This window comes from Procambarus clarkii, chromosome 69 (genome assembly GCF_040958095.1).
Source record: "Procambarus clarkii isolate CNS0578487 chromosome 69, FALCON_Pclarkii_2.0, whole genome shotgun sequence".
Lineage (NCBI taxonomy): Eukaryota > Metazoa > Arthropoda > Malacostraca > Decapoda > Cambaridae > Procambarus > Procambarus clarkii.
In genome coordinates this window covers 8,494,538-8,514,747 of record NC_091218.1, presented here as the reverse complement: position 1 = coordinate 8,514,747, position 20,210 = coordinate 8,494,538, and the positions used below count along the sequence as shown (strand labels likewise).

General features: G+C 50.6%; 1 protein-coding gene across 2 annotated transcripts in view; it reads left to right on the top strand.

Annotated features, from left to right (window-relative positions):
* LOC123748947 (tripartite motif-containing protein 59-like) overlaps positions 1–20,210 on the top strand; it is a 112,639-nt gene that overhangs the window by 6,902 nt on the left and 85,527 nt on the right. The window lies entirely within an intron of this gene.

Here is a 20,210-nt window from a genome sequence, read left to right as displayed (position 1 = left end):
GAGTTGCCACAAAGAGATAATTACCTAATTATTTCAATGTCTCTGATTGATTTTTCATAGTTTTTTTGCTGTAATATTATTCAATAGTGTGTAGTGTGATATATTTATACAGTGGTACCTCGGAACACGAGTATCCCTGTATGCGAGTTTTTTGGAATACGAGCAGGATTTCCTCGGAAAATATGTCTCGGAAGGCGAGAGTTACCTCGGAACGCGATTTTGTTGATACGTGTACAGGCCGACTGGCGCGTGGTGGCATGGCGATCGCGCCTCAGTTTACCAGTGTCTTGTGTCCAGTGACTATCCCACCTGAATTCTTCACAAGGATATACAGTTTTTTATCGTTTTTTTGGCCATTTGAGCATAAAAGTTGTCATTATATATCTTGCCATGGGTCTCAAGAAAGCCATTGGTAAGGTTCAACCTAAGAAAATAGCTGTGAGTAGAGGCAGTAGAGGATGTCCCTTCTTGATTAAGAAAATGTGTGAAGTATGGTAAGAACTGCAAAGTTTTGTTGAAAAAACTCGCCCAGATAAAGCTGTAGCAGGCCGTTGCATTGACCTTTTAACTGATATTGTGATGTCTTACTACAGACAAGTGTTAAAATGTAGGGAAAAACAAGTGTCATTAGACAAATTCTTAGTAAAACAAGCAAGTCCAAGTGGTATGCAGGCAAAATGTGCCAGAGTGTGCATACCAGTGAAGTCCTCACTGCCTGATGTGATAATGGAAGGGGACTCCCCTTCCAAACAGTAACTCCTCTCTTCCTCCCACCTCCTCACCATCTTCCATACGCCTACAGCATTCAACAGCAAGGTAAGTAATAACTTGAACATAGTTTTGTAGGTTTATTTAGATGAATTAGGTATAAAAATTTAGTTTGATGTGGGGTTTTTGGGGTAGTCAGGAACGGATTAATTCATTTCCCATTATTTCTTATGGGGAAATTAGCTTCGGAATACGAGTTTTCGGAATACGAGCCGTCTCCTGGAACGAATTAAACTCTTAAACTGAGGTACCCCTGTATAATAAAATGAGTGAATCATCGCTGTACTCAAAAATATGGTGTGCATATTGTTGATTCAATTATGTTCATCAAACAGTGAGCAAATACTTTGTCGGTTATTACACTATATACACAGGTTATATATAAGTATTTGCATGTTTTGTTCACCATAACTGTACATCTAAGCTTGTATGGTGAGTAAAGGCACAAAGACGTAGGACCTCACACAGTCAGCTGATGGCTACCACCCTCAAGGCCAGACGCACTAATATTTCTCCTACAACAATACTGTTTGTGGTGCTATTACGCTATATACACACATTATATATAAATATCTACCTGTTTTATTCACCATACTTGTACAAGTAAACTGGTATGGTGCCCAAAGACCATCGTGGTCATCAGTAAACAACATGATAAGTCCTGCAGACGACGCTCCTCCCTCACCAAAATAGCGGTTCCCAACCTACTCCTCTCGCTGTTTATATCCTCTATACACATGTTATATATAAGTATCTGCATTTGTGTTCACCATAGCGAACCACTAAGCTGGTATGGTGAGTGCAGTCAATAAAAGGTGGCCACACAGTCAGAAGATAACGCCACTACCCTCCCTTCCCACAGCATTACTCCTCCCTCCATGGCGCACAGCGCTAAATATCACCACAATCCTGCTATTATCAGAACCCTGGTCAGTTTTATGACAGGGGTTTCTGTAATAATATCATCGCTACATAATAGCATGAACAAGAATATTATGGCATTTTTAGGCGATGCTGTGGTCACAAGCTGAACAGCAGTGCTGTGAGTTCATGCTGCGTGCGTCAGGCTTGGTTGCTCACTCAATACTGAGGCCCCTAACACATGGGAGTTTGGCCCACGATTTTTTTTAAAATGGCGTCTGTTTACAAGAGCCCTGATGAAGGTGTGGTGAACCCCGTGTATCCGCGGGCCTTTTAAATCTTGCGTAGTACTCCAAAGCATCACATGATGCAATGCACAATTTACTGCAAGTCGGTCAAAGCATCATATGATGCGATGCGCAATTGAAGGGTTAAAAGATAAGAAAATAAAAAATAATTATAAAATTGAATATTGAGAACATCAGATTTTTAAATCCGCTGCAAAAATATAAACTATCACCAATTATTCCTTTGGTGTTATTATGCTCTCAGAATAGTATATGATCTTCATTTTCATAGATTTAGAATGTATGTTTTCAGTTTAGTTTACTGTAAAAAAATTGTCAATGTGGCATTTGAATTATATGCCACACTTAGAAAAAAAATTGATAAATCCAAACATTTAGGGTTTGGGAAAAATCCATTCTAATAGGATTGTAAAAGAAACAGCTGTGCACATTATATGTAAAAATGGTGAGAATTGGTCAGAAACTGGATTTTTTAAAACTGACTCAAAGTTGAAATTCTAGTTTTAGAGATAATTGAAGTTGAAGTTATCGACAATGAATAATTTAGTTCTTATTCATTAATTTACTTAAATGTTTTATTAAAGGTTGTTTGGCATTCGTACTCGAACATGTGAAACTTTTAGGTCAATATGTGTTGTAAGGAGGTCAAGAAAAAATACCCCCCCCCCCAAAGAAATAAAATATAGGGATTAACTAGGGATTTAGGGGATAAAAATGTATTCTGTATAAAAGTTATAAAGCCCTAATCTGGTCCCTAATCATCAAAACCGCCTAAAGATACAAAGAAAATAGAATTTGAAATCTGAAAAACTGTCAAAAAATTCAGTCCCAAGTTCTGCCAGTTGTGACTGATTTATTTGGTGACCAATTTCATGCTATCTTGACATAGTTAGGGATGGGTATGCACTCTCCAGGATGTAGAGGTTACAACAAAATCAGATAATATACAAAGGAGACAAAAAAAAAATGGACATTGGTGAAAGTAACAGATATTAATATAACACTTTCTGCGGATGAGGACTCCTCCCGGCGTCCTGTTTCGCCTACCCGCTCCTGCATGGTGGACATAAATTTATGTCCTCTTTTAAAATATTTGTATAAAATTCAATTTTTATCCGATTTACTTTGGGTTTGTTTCAAACTGCGCGCCATGAGGCTCTCTTTCTCACCAATAGGCTGCATGGTACAATAAGTTCATGAAAGGTTCACAAACATAACAAAAGTAAAAACATTTCGTGTGTGTTTGACTCTCACTGATATGTTCCAGCGTTGTTTTATAGTTGGCGCTATTCTATCTTACGCTTTGTTGATCTTTTCTGGGGGGAGCCCCGTCGGCTCCCCGGAGCTATCCCAGGCTGATATGCTAATGTCAGACTTTGGCATCAGTCATGTGTATGGAGTTCTTAGGCCTACCGGGGACCACGGCCAGAACCGGGCCCCTTCAGAGAGGCAAGGGAAGCAATGGCCTATAGAAGCCCCCGTGTTAGTGGAAGCATTCTATGTCTGCCATCGACCGGAACAGGCACCCAGAAAGGTAAGCGCCCCAAAACAAACCCCTATTCTGGTTAAAATTGCTACCTAAAACCGAACTAGTGGATAGAACTCCCCAACCGAAAACAAGCAAACTAGTGTGACGTCACACACTGCCGCGCCGCTGTCTGCGCAGCTCCCCCCTCCCCGGGAGGGGGAAGGGGGAGCCCCAGACCCCCCGCGCCGGCTACCCACACCTCAGTTCTTGAGGCTGATGCTATAGGCGATGGTCGTGTGCTCTGGCTCCGGTGTCGCTACTGCACTGTGCTTTGTGTGTGGTGTTAGTTTTGTGGGTGCGAGAGCCAGGAGTTATCTTCAGTACTCGGGCTGCATGCGCCTAGGGCTGCCTTCCCTAGGTGCCCTGTAAGTACTGCCCTTGGGGCTTGGGGCCACCTTCCACAGGCTCCTCGGGGTCTGCCTCTGCTGGTCCGTTTTACCTTTCGGTTTTTCGGCCGCCTGTTGGGCTCTTGGGTGTTCTGTTCTCCCTTGTTACCGGCAGGTAAGAGGCAGTTTGCACTGGTAGGGGCGCAGGGTGCTGCTCAGCTTGTATTTCCCGACATCGCGGCCGGCTCTGTTCCTTGGGGTTCGCTGTCCTCTTGCGGGGTTTTGTTTTTCTTTTTGTTTTTGCCTGGTGGGGGGTTCTGTCATTTTATTCAGTTTGTTTTTGCCCTTCCACTGTTCTCATCGGTGGCACCCCCTGCTAGGTCCCCGTGAGTGTACACGTCCCTGGGGTTCAGCTTTAGAAGTTTGCTTGGTAGTTTTGGGCGCCGGTTTGCAGCACCCTGCCTGGGACTACCTGAGCGCGAGTCCTCTTAAAGTAAACGCTCAGGACCCTGGGAATCCCCTAGGGGGCGCGTGGGTCCGATGGATGTGACCCCGGAGTCCCCACTCGCTGTGTGCGAGTTTGAGGGTTGCTCGGTCCCCTTGTCTCAGGGTGACCCTCATTGTTTTTGCCTCTGCCACGCTGCCTGTTGGGTCGGTGATACTTTCGACCCTGAGTCCTGTGAGTGTTGCTGCTTGCTTGTGACTCAATTTACCCAATCCTCTGATTCTATTCGGGTACAGGCGGCACGTGCGTTGCAGTCTAGGTTTTGTCTGTTGCAACGCGCTCGGTTGGTTGCTTCCCCGGATGCCCCGGGGCTGCCCCGCTTTGCTTTTCGAGACCCGGACTTGGGAGTGGGGGTCGCTTCGATCCTGGTTCAGTCCGCACCTCCTCGTCCTTCCCCTTCTGTTCGTTCTGGTCCCCCGCCCCTGCTTCCGGCCCCGAAGCGTCTGAGGCTTTCGGGGTCGGAGCAGGGGTTACTTGATCTCGAGACTCGGGCAGCTTCGGGGGTTGCCCCTTCCGGGGGGGCGGCAGAGGCATTCGAGTCTTGTCTCCCGGCCGAAGCTTCAGGGTCTGACCAGTGGGCCCCTCTTCCTCCAGCTTTTCCGGCTGCTCCGTCCTTGTCTTGTGGGGTCGGGGCTTGGGGAGAGGACTCGGCCTCGGGTCCTGTGGTGACGGACCTCGAGGCTGGGGAGGGGCTGACTTGGGGGCCTTGGGCCCCGCTGGACCCCGCCTGGGTTTTTCTTCCCACTGAGCGGGGCTTATTGTTACAAGGAGTGGGGTTTTCTTTCCCCCCCCCTCTGCGTACGAGTTGGATTTGGTGTTGGCCCCTCCCCGGGTTCGGTTCCGTGTTTCCCCGGGTATGTCGGTTCCGTCTTTCTGGAGGTTTTCGGCTTATCGCATCCAACCTGGTGTGGTGCGAGCGGCCTTTGCAGCTTACCTCCTGCGTGACCCGGATTATGCCTCGGAAATGGATCCGTCCACGTTCAGGTTTGGGACTTCGTTCCCTTTCTGGCTCCGTTACGAGGTTCCGGAGTCGTCCTGGCTAGCAGACTGCCCCTTGTTTGGTCTGGATTCCTGGCATTCCTTCTGTTGTTCCCGCGCGCTGGAGTGGCGGGAAGCTTCCACGGTGCTTCAGGTTTTCCTGGGGGGTGAACTTGAGTACCTGAATGAGTGCTTGTTTGCCCCTGCCCTTCCCCGCGATGTGGGCGTTATTCAGCTCCATGTGCAGGTTCCCTCCCTTTCGGCGGCGCTCGTGGCGGAGGACTTGCGCGATCGGGGCCTTTTGTGTTCGGCCTTGCGGTTCTTTTCCCTCCTGGAGCTGTCTTCGGATTGGCTCGTGGAGGATGTGGGGACGTTTGGGTCCGTCCCGGGGTCCGGCACCTTGTCCTCGGCTGCACGTTCGTCGGCTGCCTTGTTGAAGCTGTTCACGCCGATTTTGCGGGATGCGGTTTCCCTGTTCTATGCTTCCCGTCTCGCGTGTCGGCAGGCGGTGATGGGTTCCTCCATGGGATCTGCTTGGGCTCTGGCTTTTAGGCGTTCTTCACCTTTTTGTCCTCTCCTGTTTGGGGAGTCGGCCGTGGCGCAGTTTATTCAGGCTGCGTCGGCGGTTTGTCGTCCGATGTCGGACTTGTTGGTTTTCCGGGGGTCCCGGGGTGGGTCTTCCCGGAAAGGTCGTGCCAGGGCTCGGGGTTCCTCTCGTCGTGGTAGGTCTCTGGTGTCAGGTTTGGGGTTGGCTCCTCCTGCGGACCCTCCCTCGTCTGGTCGGCGCGGTGTTCGCGCTGTGCGGGGTTCTGGGTCTCGTAGGGGTCGCCGGCCCTTTCGCGGTTTGCCCCTTTGACGGGGCGATGGGGGGGCGGCTTGCGCTGTTCGCCCGCGCCTGGTCCCACGATTCGTGGGCCTTTCGGGTCGTGTCTCGCGGCCTGCGGTGGCGTTGGGTGGCCCCTCCCCTCTTTGGGGGGTCGGGGCTGGCAGGGCAGGCTTCTTCCCCTGCGCTCTGTCGAGTCGTCTTGGAGTGGGTACGCTTGGGCGTCGTCGAAACGACGTCGTCCCTCAGATGGGTTTCCCGTCTGTTTCCGGTTCCGAAACGGGACTGCGCGGACCTGCGGTTCATTCTGGACTTGTCCCGTCTGAACCCCTGGGTTCATTGCCCCTCCTTTCGGATGACTACGCTGTCTCAGGTTCGGCTCCTCTTGGAGCCGGGAGCTTGGATGGTGTCCCTGGACCTCCGGGACGACGCTTATTGGCATGTCCCGATTCATCCGCGGTTCAGGGACTGGCTCGGTTTTGTAGTGGGGCGTCTGAGTTACCGCTTTCGTTGTCTCCCGTTCGGGTTGAACCTGGCACCTCGCGTGTTCACATGCCTTACACGGGTTGTGGTGGCTCGTTTGCGTCTCCTAGGTGTTCGAGTGTTGGCCTACCTCGACGACTGGCTGGTTTGGGCTCCCAGCCAGTCAGCTTGCTTGCTAGCCAGGGATTTGGTTCTTTCCCAGCTCGCCGGGTTCGGGTTCTTGGTGAACTGGAGGAAGTCCCATCTGGTTCCCTCTCAGGTTCGGACATGGCTGGGTCTCGTGTGGGACTCTCGAACCGCCTCCTTGTCTCTCCCTCCGGAGTCTCTCCTGCGGCTGCGGTCCCGCCTTCGTCTGTTTCTAGAGGGCCCTCGGGTCACCCGGCGGTTGCTCGAGGGGCTGTGCGGGAGCCTGAACTTCGCGATGGTGGTCTACCCGCCGGGTCGGGTTTGGCTTCGACGGCTGTTCTGGTTCCTTCGGGGTTCCCCCTTCCGCCTCTCTCGCGATCGCAGAGTTCGACCCCCGGGGGACTTGCGTCGGTTGCTGCGTCACCGGTTTCCTCTTCGGGTTTTTCGGGGTTCAGTGCCTTGGCGCCTACCCGAGCCCTCGCTCGATGTGTACACGGATGCGTCGTCTCGGCTGGGGTTTTGTGACCAGTGCTCACCAGGGCAGCCAGGGGCGTTGGGATCCGTCCTTCCGTCGAGCTCACAGTACGGTGCGGGAGTTCGCGGCAGTGTGGTTTGCTCTGGGGAGGATTCGGGTGGCCCGCGGATCGACGATTCGGCTCCATTCGGACTGCTCTCCGGTGGTTCATTGCCTGAACCGTGGGGGTTCGATGCGGTCCTTGTCTCTTTGGGGTTGGTCGCTTCGGGTGACTCGTCTGCTGAGTTCTCGGGGTTTGGCTCCTGGCGGTTCACGTACGGGGCGTGTCCAACGTCTTGGCCGACGCCCTGTCTCGCTTCGTTCCTCTCTCCACGGAGTGGACGGTCGACGACGAGTCCTTCCTTTGGCTTTGCCAGACGTTCGGGCGCCCCGAGGTGGACCTCTTCGCGTCGGCGTGGTCGCGGCGTCTTCCCGTTTATGCGGCGCCCTTCCCCGATTGCGAGGCCGTCGGGGTCGATGCCTTTCGGCTCGACTGGACGAGGTGGGGGTTCCTGTATCTCTTTCCCCCGGTTCGGCTGTTGCTCCAGGTCCTGACTCGCTTAGACTTACCGGGGGAGAGTTGTCCTTCTGGCCCCTTGGTGGCCGGCCCAGCCTTGGTTTCAGGCGCTGGTTGCTCGGTGTCCGAACCCGCGGGTTTTTCCTGCGGCTCCGCCTCTTTCAGCAGATCGGGCCGGTACGTCACGTAGCTGGTTCGATCTTCTCCTCGAGTCTTCGCGTATGGTTTTTTTGACTCGAGTCTATCATCTCTATGGTGATCAGGTGGCCTCCTTGTTGGTGTCCCACCTGAGGGCTTCTTCTCGGCGGCAGTATGCAGTTTTCCTGGCGGTCCTTCCGTTTCTTTTTGCGTCTTCGTCGTGTTAGCTCCTTGTCTGTTCGGGTGGTCTTGTCCTTCCTCTCGTGGTTGTTTCAGGACCGTCATCTTATGCCTAACACTGTCGCTTCGTATCGTGCGGCGCTGCCGGAGCCGCTTCAGCTTGCTTTCGGTATCGATGTTACGTCTGCGCCGTTTCGCAAGCTGTCTCTTGCATTGTTTCACCTCCGGCCTGCTCATGCGTCGCCTGAGCCGTCCTGGTCTTTGGACAGAGTGCTCGCTTTCCTTTCATCTCCTCGTTTCGTTGTGGCCCCTTCGGTCCAGGATTGTTTTTCCAAGGCACTTGTTGGCTTTGGCCTCTGGGGGTCGGGTAGGGGAGCTTCATGCTCTCCTCCGGCGCAGGGGTTTCTGCTCTTTTGGTCGTGGTGATAGTTTTGTTCGTTTGCAGCCGTCTCCTTCTTTTCTGGCGAAGAATGAGACTGCTGCGTTCCGGAGGGGTCCATGGGTGGTTGATGCTTGGTTGGTCTGGCCGGGGGTGCATCATGTTTTGTGATAGGCGGTTGCAGCCAGTTGTCTCGGCTTCGAGTTGAGGGGTGAGCGACGACCGCCTCCCGGGTAAGTCCCTCTTTTTCTGTCTGTGGGTAGTTAGCTCCGGGGAGCCGACGGGGCTCCCCCCAGAAAACCAGCGTTGAATGTAATGAAACGCCATTTTCTGGGTGAGTCCCGGAGGCTCCCCGGCATCCCTCCCTCCCTCCGGTCGGCGGTTTTTCGCGTTTTTTATATCCAGCCTCAAGAACTGAGGTGTGGGTAGCCGGCGCGGGGGGTCTGGGGCTCCCCCTTCCCCCTCCCGGGGAGGGGGGAGCTGCGCAGACAGCGGCGCGGCAGTGTGTGACGTCACACTAGTTTGCTTGTTTTCGGTTGGGGAGTTCTATCCACTAGTTCGGTTTTAGGTAGCAATTTTAACCAGAATAGGGGTTTGTTTTGGGGCGCTTACCTTTCTGGGTGCCTGTTCCGGTCGATGGCAGACATAGAATGCTTCCACTAACACGGGGGCTTCTATAGGCCATTGCTCCCCTTGCCTCTCTGAAGGGGCCCGGTTCTGGCCGTGGTCCCCGGTAGGCCTAAGAACTCCATACACATGACTGATGCCAAAGTCTGACATTAGCATATCAGCCTGGGATAGCTCCGGGGAGCCTCCGGGACTCACCCAGAAAATGGCGTTTCATTACATTCAACGCTGGTTTTTTACCTATGGGCTCATAGAACATTCTATTGCGAACACATTGACACAAAAATGAATGACGTACATAGAATAATAATGTCATGAGAGTGAAATAAGTATAAACTTTCAAAGCGCCGTGTGTCGTCCCGTCACCGATACCGGGTAACAATTTCACCACTTCCCACACTCTTGCGGGCGGGCCGCAATCATTATTCTACGCTTATATTCATATCACCGTGATGGGAATTTCATTGCGAGTCCATTGATACCAAAATTAACACTGTAGGACAAGTGTGGAGGTGATAACAATCCCAAGAGTAAAAACATTTTGTTGCTGTTGGGCGCTCACAGCGAGTCATCTTCGTAGTTATTTATTTGGTGCTGGTATCCCTATACATTTCGTGACTTTTTTACTGATGTTCTTCTAGAGAATTTTATTGCGAACACGTTGGTACCAAAATGAAATACGTAGCTTGAGAACTAAGGTCAGGAGAGTAAAAAGAGTATGCACATTTTTGTTTTTACGCTTACGCGGCAAAACGCCGTGAGCACATACCGCTTTTTTTTTAGCTTCGCCGGGAGGCTGAAAGTGTTAAGTTAACATTTGGCAATGCATTTTTATGATATATAACAAAATAGAGCATGATAACATACTCATTATTATTGGTATTATTATGTATTAATCGGCAATGCTATACAGGCACCAGCTGCATATCCACTTTGTGGACACTTCATGCTACTATTCTTCTTTGTACATCGGACAAGTGCTTGCTTCTCTTTATTACTGCATTATCCCTCAGTTCCAGTTAAATGGAGCTGTTCTCCTTTTTAATTTTTTTTTAAATACATTTCTGAAAATATTGGGATGAAACTTTCATGACGCTTGAGCTGTCCATGGCATACATATACAACAGGACCTGATGGCAAAGTTCAATTTCTCAAATTTGCTGTAATGCTTTCTAATTTTTTGTGCATACTAGCAAATCCTGCAACTTTGTCTAAATGATCACAAACGTAACTTGAAAATTAAGAAAATAAATAATAATTATAAAATTGAATATTGAAAACTTCAGATTTTGAAATCAGCTGCAAAAATATAAACTATCACCAATTGTTCATTTGGTGTTATTATGCTCTCAGAATAGTATATGATCTGCATTTTCATAGATATAGAATATATGTTTTCAGTTTAGTTTACTAAAAAAAAATCGTCAATGTGGCATTTGAATTATGCGCCAAATTTAGAAAAAAAAGGATAACTTCAAACGTTTAGGGATCGTGAAAAGTCCATTCTAATAAGATTGTAGAACAGACAGCTGTGCACATTATTTGTAAAAATGGTGAGAATTGGTCAGAAACTGGATATTTTTGAAGCTGACTCAAAGTTGAAATTCTAGTTTTTGAGATAATTGAAGTTATCGACAATGAATAAGGTACAGTGGTACCTCGAGTAACGAATTTAATCCGTTCCATGTTCGTCATGTGAAACGGACGTCATACAAAACGAGTGTCCCCCATGTAACCAGTGTGATGCACTGTGTTTACTGTGAAATTCCCCCAGTGTGCATGATATCAAATGTTCCCCAAAATATAATTTTTCTTTGTAAAATGATAAATTACCTTCCCTGAACATGTCTATGCAAAAATAATTACCAAATTCCACTTACTTTGGCTGTGGGGACGTAGACAAGGTGCGCTGTGACGTCATCCGGGCCTGGTCACCCGTGTGTGAAGCACTCAGACACGGTCGCGCGGGCCATTCAAGCACCGCGTTTTGCCACAAATATATTTTCAAATATTTTTTCTATGTATTTCCAATGCGGTTTTATTTGTTTCTTTTATCGTATATGATGCATATTTGTGACCTTTACAATATGTATACAGTAGAATGTTCATAATTTTCCATGAAACTGTGATACATGTGTCAGTAATGTGTCCACAATAAATGTTTAGTCACAATATTACGTGGTAAAAATTCACTAAAATTACAATATGTACAGTTTCACATACTATTTACACAGTAACACACTGTATTACACACTCAGTACTTTGGAGGTGGGTAATAGTCAACGAAGTAGTCCATGGTATTCACCACGACTTTGCTCTCCTTGCACCAGCTACAGATAGATTTTCGTTTCCTGTTTCATCGTTCTGTGTGCTTGCAAATAACGCACTCTCATGCACCCTTGGCTTTAGTACTTGTAGGTGGTATGTAGCCAAGCTTGTAAAGCATAAGGTAGTATTGAAACAATTTTAGGAAAATCTCAATTCTTTTTTTTTTTTTTTTTTTTTTTGAGATTTGTAAGGTAGTCTTGAAAAGATCGCTTTGTAAGGTCCCACACAGGAAGAGATTCAGCTAGCTTTAAAGAGTGTCCATCAGTCAGGAAGAGATTCAGGTATTCTTGAAAATATCTATGGACAATACCACCATGGAAGCCACTAACCCTGTTCATCTATGCTACTTGTATCAGATGCATCATCACTAAACGCAGAAAACGATTCATCTATATAAATTGGAGATGGCAAGGGTGGGGCTCAGAGCTACAACTGGATACGCTCGCTGTATCATCCTCATAGGTGCTGTATCACTGGCATCCGACTGTTGTGTTAAGCCCTTATTGCGCCTAGCTTCACCTATGTTATGACCCTTATGTTCTTCAAACAATAGGGTCTGAATTGCACCGACTGAGCGCAGTCTTTCAACACCGTGTCGGACAAGTGTTTGGGAGCCAGAGGCACGTGTGCCACAAATGGTTGCTCACTCAGTACTAACCCAGCCAGCAGCCCTTGTCTTTCATATTCGTTATAGAAAAGGTTCGTTCAGTGTTTGTTGGGTAGGCTGCTCCATTATGACAATCTTTCTTTGTTTCAAATGTGTTCCATTTGTTTTGTATTTGTCACTTATGTCTCAATAATGGAGCAGCCTACCCGACAAACACTAAATGAACCTTTATGGCATTTGTCCATTTTTCAAATTGTTTCAACAGTTCTTTTATTTTTTTTTTATTTAAGAAACATGGAGCAGCCGACCTGTAGACCACCGAACGAACCTTTTTGACATTTGTACTGGTTTTCAAAATTCTTAATTTTTGTTATTATTTACGTTTTTTGTATGTAAGAAGCATGGAGCAGCCTACCTGACGACCACCAAACGAACCTTTTGCTATAAGACAAATGAAAAATAAATATTGAACACATTTGAAGAAAGGAAAATGTCATAATGGTTTGTTGAGTGTATATGTAAGGTAGGCTGCTCCATTATTGAGACGTAAATGACAAATACAAAACAAATGGAACACATTTGAAACAAAGAAAGATTGTTATAATGGAGCAGCCTACCTGCCGAACAAACCTTTTTGACATTTGTTGTATATCAGACATTTCATTTCTTTTTTCCTACAAAAACGTCAATGCTTTGCAACATCTCAGCAGTCACCCCTTTATATCCCAGCATCATTAGCATCTTTAAACAAGAACAACATAATTTATGAGCATCTTCGGAGGCGTCTAAGAATGTGCAAGAAGCAGCGCGACCCCACCATGTGGTGTTGACGTTACTCAAACCAGCGTTCGTCATACGGGACGATTTGACGCCGATCGGGCCGTTCGTTACCCAAAATCTTCGTCTTTTGGAGCGATCGTTATGCGAGGTACCACTGTAGTTCTAATTCATTAATTTACTTATATGTTTTAATATACGTTGTTTGACATTCATACTCGAGTATGTGAAAGCTGTAGGTCAATGTGTGTTGGAATGATGTCAAGAAAAAATAACCCTCAAAAAAACAAAATATTGGGATAATTGTAATGATTTAGGGGATAAAAATTTATACTTTATAAAAGTGATAAAGCCCTAATCTGGTCCCTAATCATCAAAACTGCCAAAAGAGACAAAGAAAATTGAATTTGAAATCTGTGAAAAACTCAGTCGAAAAAATTCAAAGTCCCAAGTTCTGCCAGTTGTGACTGATTTATTTGATAACCAATTTCATTCTATCTTGACATAGTTAGGGATGGGTATGCATTCTCTAGGATGTAGAGGTTATAACAACATCAGATAATAAACAAATTAGAAAAAAATATACCCCCCAAAAATATTTATTAGGCTTTGGTGAAAGTAACAGATATTAACATTAGGCAATGCATTTTTATGATATATAACAAAATAGGGCATGATAACATACCTCATTATTATTGGTATTATTATGTATTACTCAGCAATGATATAAAGGCACCAGCTGCATGTCCACTTTGTGGACACTTCTTGCTACTATTCTTCTTGTTTGTATATTGAACAAGTACTCACATCTCCTTATTACTGCATTATTCCTGAGTTCCAGTTAATAGGAGCTGTTCTCTTATCAATAAAATGTTCTCCTTTAAAAAAAAATTGTCTAAAATACATTTTTGAAAATATTGGAATGAAACTTTCATGATGCTTAAGCCAATAAGTTGGTGATTTGTTTAGCATTTAATATTAATTTTCACATAATTCAAATATTTTTTTGCCCAGCTCCAGCTTTTACAGCCCAGGCTGTAGCAGCTTAAGGGTTAACGCACGTGGTTTGTATTACGTAGGCTGTCAGCGAGAGGGGGGAGGCAGCCGAGAACCCGCCCATACCTCCTTCCACATTCCTGCCCACCCTCCTTACTCCTGCCCACCCTCCTTACTCCTGTCCACCCTCCTTACTCCTACCCACCCTCCTTACTCCTGCCCACCCTCCTTACTTCTGCCTACCCTCCTTACTCCTGCCTACCCTCCTTACTCCTACCTACCCTCCTTACTCCTACCTACCCTCCTTACTCCTGTCCACCCTCCTTACTCCTGCCCACCCTCCTTACTCCTGCCCACCCTCCTTACTCCTGCCCACCCTCCTTACTCCTGCCCACCCTCTTTACTCCTACCCACCCTCCTTACTCCTGCCTACCCTCCTTACTCCTACCCATCCTCCTTACTCCTGCCTACCCTTCTTACTCCTGCCTACCCTCCTTACTCCTGCCCACCCTCCTTACTCCTGCCCACCCTCCCTACTCCTGCCCACCCTCCTTACTCATGCCCACCCTCCTTACTCCTTCCCACTCTCTTTAAATGTGCTCACCCTCCTAACGTCTGGTAAAAGGAAAACTCCTGATTTTCTGGGGGGGGGGGGGGGGGGGGAGCCCCGGAGCTTTCCCAGGCTGATATGCTAATGTCAGACTTTGGCATCAGTCATGTGTATGGAGTTCTTAGGCCTACCGGGGACCATGGCCAGAACCAGAGCCCCCTCAGAGAGGCAAGGGGAGCAATGGCCTATAGAAACCCCCCCCCCCCCCGTGTGGTTGGAAGCATTCTATGTCTGCCATCAACCGGAACAGGCACCCAGAAAAGTAAGCGCCTCAAAACAAACCCCTATTCTGATGAAAATTGCTACCAAAAGCCAAACTAGTGGATAGAACTCTCCAACAGAAAACAAGTAAACTAATGAGATGTCACACGTCACCGCGCCGCTGTCTGTGCAGCTCCCCTCTCTCCGGGAGGGGGAAGGGGGAGCCCCAGACCCTCCACACCGGCTACCCACACCTCAGTTCTTGAGGCTGATGCTATAGGCGAAGGTTGTGTGCTCTGGCTCCAGTGTCGCTACAGCACTGTGCTTCGCGTGTGGCGTTTGTTTTTGTGGGTGCGAGAGCCAGGAGTTATCTTCAGTACTCGTGCTGCATGCCTAGGGCTGCCTTACCTAGGGGCCCTGTAAGTACTGTCCTTGGGGCTTGGGGCCACCTTCCACAGGCTCCTCGGGGTCTGCCTCTGCTGGTCTGTTTTATCTTTTCGTTTTTTCGGCCACCTGTTGGGCTCTTGGGTGTTCTGTTCTCCCGTGTTCCCTGCAGGTAAGAGGCAGTTTGCACTGGTAGGGGCGCAGGGTGCTGCACAGCTTTGTATTCCCGACATAGCGGCCGGCTCTGTTCCTTGGGGTTCGCTCTCCTCCTGCAGGGTTTTGTTTTTCTTTTTGTTTTTGCCTGGTGGGGGGTTCTGTCCTATTATTCCACTGGTGTTTGCCCTTCCACGGTTCTCCTCGGTGGCGCCCCCTGCTAGGTCCCCGTGAGTGTACATGTCCCTGGGGTACAGCTATAGAAGTTCGCTTAGTAGTTTTGGGTGCCGGTTAGCAGCGCTCTGCCTGGGACTACCTGAGCGCGAGTCCTCTTAAAGTAAACTCTCAGGACCCTGGGAATCCCCTAGGGGGCGCGTGGGTCCGATGGATGTGACCCTGGAGTCCTTCTCGATGTGTGCGAGTTTGATGGTTGCTCGGTCCCCTTGTCTCAGGGTGACCCTCATTGTTTTGGCCTCTGCCACGCTGCCTGTTGGGTCGGTGATACTTTCGACCCTGAGTCCTGTGAGTGTTGCTACTTGCTTGTGACTCAATTTACCCAATCCTCTGATGATTCTATTTGGGTACAGGCGGCGCGTGCATTGCAAGCTAGGTTTCGTCTGTTGCAACGGGCTCGGTTGGTTGCTCACCCTTATACCCCGGGGCTGCCCTGCTTTGCTTTTTGAGACCCGGACTTGGGGTGAGGGTTTCTTTGATCCTGGTTCAGTCCGCACCTCGTTGTCCTTCTCTTTCTGCTCGTTCTGGTCCCCCTCTCCCCTGCTTCCGGCCCCGAAACGTCTGAAGGTTTTGGAGTCGGAGCAGGGGTTACTTGATCTCGAGACTCGGGCAGCTTCGTGGGTGCCCCTTCTGAGGGGGGGGCCCTTCCGAGGGGGGGGGGGGGGCAACAGAGGCATTCGAGTCTTGTCTCCCGGCCGAAGCTTCTGGGTCTGACCAGTGGGCCCCCTTTCTTCCGGCCTTTACGGCTGCTCCGTCCTTGTCTTGTGGGGTCGGGGCTTGGGGAGAGGACTCGGCCCCGGATCCTGTGGTGAAGGACCTCGAGGCTGGGGAGGGGCTGACTTGGGGGCCTTGGGCCCCGCTGGACCCCGCCTGGGTTATTCTTCCCTCTGAGCGGGGCTTATTTTGGTAGCAAGGTGTGGGGCTTTCTTTTCCCCCCTCTGTGTACGAGTTGGATTTGGTGTCGGCCCCTCCCTGGGTTCGGTTCCGTGTTTCCCCGGGTATGTCGGTTCCATCTTTCTGGAGGTTTTTGGCTTATCACATCCAACCTGGTGTGGTGCGAGTGGCCCTTGCAGCTTACCTCCTGCGTGACCCGGATTATGCCTCGGAAATGGATCTGTCCGAGTTCAGGTTTGGGACTTCGTTCCCTTTCTGGCTCTGTTACGAGGTTCTGGAGTCTTCCTGGCTAGCTGACTTCCCCCTTGTTTGTTCTGGATTCCTGGCATTCCTTATGTCGTTCCCGCACGCTGGAGTGGCAGGAAGCTTCCACGGTGCTTCAGGTTTTCCTGGGGGGGCGATCTTGAGTACCTGAATGAGTGCTTCTTTGCCCCTGCCCTTCCGCGCGATGTGGGCATTGTTCAGCTTCATGTGCAGGTTCCCGCCCTTTTGGCTGCGCTCATAGCGGAGGACTTGCGCGCCTGGGGCCTTTTGGCTTCGGCCTTATAGTTCTTTTTCCTCCTGGAGCTGTCCTCGAATTGGTTCGTGGAGGATGTGAGGACGCTTGGGTCTGTCCCGGGGTCCGGCGCCTTGTCCTCGGCAGCGCGTTCGTCCCCTGCCTTGTTGAAGCTTTAAACGCCAATTTTGTGGGATACGGTTTCCCTGTTTTATGCTTCCTGTTAAAGGGTGTCGGCAGGTGGTAGTGGGTTCCTCCGTGGAATCTGCTTGGCCTCTGGCTCTTAGGCGGTCTTCACCTTTTTGTCCTCTTCTGTTTGAGGAGTCGGCCGTGGCACAGTTTATTCAGGCTGCGTCATCGGCTTGTTGTCCGATGTCGGACTTGTTGGTTTTCCGGGGGTGCCGGGGTGGGTCTTCCCGAAAGGGTCGTGCCAGGGCTCGGGGTTCCTCTCGTTGTGGTAGGTCACTGGTGTCAGGTTCGGGTTCGGCTCCTGCTTCGTAACCACCCTCGTCTGGTCGGTGCGGTGTTCGCTCTGTGCGGGGTTCTGGGTCTCGTAAGGGGCGCCGGCCCTTTCGCGGTTTGCCCCATTGACGGAGTGATGGGGGTGGCAGCTTGTGCTGTTCGCCCAGGCCAGGTCCCAAGATTCGTGGGCATTTCGGGTCGTGTCTGTCGGCCTGCGGTGGCGTTGGGTGGCCCCCCCCCCCCTTGGGGGGTCGGGGCTGGCAGGGCAGGTTTCTTCACCTGCGCTCTGTCAGGTCATCTTGGAGTGGGTTCACTTGGGTGTCGTCGAAACGACGTCATCCCTCAGATGTGTTTCCCGTCTGTTTCTGGTCCCGAAATGGGACTGCGCGGACCTGTGGTTCATTCTGGACTTGTCCCGTCTGAACCCCTGGGTTCATTGCCCCTCCTTTTGGATGACTACGCTGTCTCAGGTTTGGCTCCTCCTGGAGCCGGGCACTTGGATGGTGTTCTTGGACCTCGGGAATGCTTATTGGCATGTCCCGATTCATCCGCGGTTCAGGGACTGGCTCGGTTTTGTTGTGGGGCGTCTGAGTTACCACTTTCGTTGTCTCCCATTTGGGTTGAACCTGGCTCCTCGCGTGTTCACACGCCTTACGTGGGTCGTGGTAGCCCGTTTGCGTCTCCTAGGTGTTCGAGTGTTGGCCTACCTCGACGACTGGCTGGTTTGGGCTCCCAGCTGGTCAGCTTGCTTGCTAGCCAGGGATTTGGTTCTATCCCAGCTCACCGGGTTCGAGTTCTTGGTGAACTGGAGGAAGTCCCATCTGGTCCCCTCTCAGGTTCGGACTTGGCTGGGTCTTGTTTGGGACTCTCGGACCGCCTCCTCGTCTCTCCCTCCGGAATCTCTCCTGTGGCTGCAGTCCCACCTTCGTCTGTTTCTGGTGGGCCCTCGGGTCACCCGACGGTTGCTCGAGGGGCTGTGCGGGAGCCTGAACTTCATGATGGTAGTCTACCCGCCGGGTCAGGTTTGGCTTCGTCGGCTGTTCTGGTTCCTTCAGGGTCACCCCTTCCGCCTCTCTCGCGATCACTGGGTTCGACCTTCGGGGGCCTTGCATCGGTTGCTGCGTCACCAGCTTCCTCTTTGGGTTTTACGGGGTTCAGTGCCTTGGCGCCTGCCCGAGCCCTCACTCGATGTGTACACGAATGCGTCATCTCCCGGCTGGGGCTTTGTGACCAGTGCTCACCAGGCCCGGCCGACCAGGGGCGTTGGGATCCGTCCTTCCATCGAGCTCACAGCATGGTGCGGGAGTTCGCGGCAGTGTGGTTTACACTTCGGAGGATTCAGGTCACCCGCGGATCGACGATTCAGCTCCATACGGACTGCTCTCCGGTGGTTCATTGCCTGAACCGCGGGGGTTCAATGCGGTCCTTGTCTCTTTGAGGTTGGTCGCTTTGGGTGACTCGTCTGTTGAGTTCTCGGGGTTTGGCTCTCCTGGCGGTTCACGTACGGGGCGTGTCCAACGTCTTGGCCGACGGCCTATCTCGCTTCGTTCCCCTCTCCACGGAGTGGACGGTCGACGACGTTTCCTTCCGTTGGCTTTGCCAGACGTTCGGGTGCCCCGAGGTGGACCTCTTTGCGTCGGCTTGGTCGCGGCGTTTTCCCGTGTATGTGGCGCCCTTCCCCAATCGCGGAAGTGGTCGGAAGGCCGTCAGGGTCAATGCCTTTCGGCTAGACTGGTCGAGGCGGGGGTTCCTGTACCTCTTTTCCCCGGTTTGGCTGTTACTCCAGGTCCTGACTCGCTTGGAGACTTATCAGGGGAGAGTTGTCCTTCTTACCCCTTGGTGGCCGGCCCAGCCTTGGTTTCAGGCGCTGCTTGCTCGGTGTCCGAACCTGAGTGTTTTTCCGCGACTCCGCCTCTTTCAGCAGATCGGGCCGGTACGTCACATGGCTGGTTCGATCTTCTCCTTGAGTCTTCGCGTATGGGTTTTTTGACTCGAGTCTATCATCATCTCTATGGTGATCAGGAGGCCTCTTTGTTGGTTTCCCACCTGAGGGCTTCTTCTCGGCGGCAGTATGAAGTTTCCTGGCGGCCCTTCTGTTATTTTTTGCGTCTTCGTCGTGTTAGTTCGTTGTCTGTTAGGGTGGTCTTGTCCTTTCTCTCTTGGTTGTTTCAGGACCGTCATCTTATGCCTAACAGTGTCGCCTCATATCGTGCGGCACTGGCAGAGCCACTTCAGCTTGCCTTCGGTATCGATGTTATGTCTGCGTCGTTTTGCAAGCTGTCTCGTGCCTTGTTTCACCTCCAGCCTGTTCATGCGCCGCTTGAGCCTTCCTGGTATTTGGACAGAGTGCTCGCTTACCTTTTGTCTCCTCGTTTCGTTGTGGCCCCTTCGGTCCGGGATTGTTTCTCCAAGGCTCTTTTCTTGCTGGCTTTGGCCTCTGGGGGTCGGGTATTGGAGCTTCATGCTCTCCTCCGGCGCAGGGGTTTCTGCTCTTTTGGTCGTGGAGATTGTTTTGTTCACTTGCAGGCGTCTCCTTTTCTGGCGAAGAATGAGACTGCTGCGTTCCGGAGGGGTCCGTGGGTGGTCCAGCCGGGGGCGCATCATGTTTTGTGTCCGGTTGCAGCGCTTCGCCGTTATTTGCGTGCCATGGCTTCTGTGTCCGGGGACGCGCTTTGGGTTGATCCGGTTTCCATTCTTCCCTGTTCGCGGGTTCGGGTTTCCTAGGTCGTCCGCAGGGTTATCAAGTCCAGCCAGCCTGCGGTCTATCCCCGTGCCCATGACGTCCGTAAGTTCGCGGCTCTTGCTGCCGTCTTTGGGAATATGTCTTGTCTGATATTTGGGCGTGGGGTTTTTGACGGTCGAAGAGGGTCCTGGCTGCTCGTTACCTCGTGAATGTCCCTGGGCCCCGTCGGGCCTGTATTGCTTTGGGTCAGCGGTTGCAACCAGTTTTCTCGACTTCGAATTGAGGGGTGAGCGACGACCGCTTCCCGGGTAAGTCCCTCTTTTT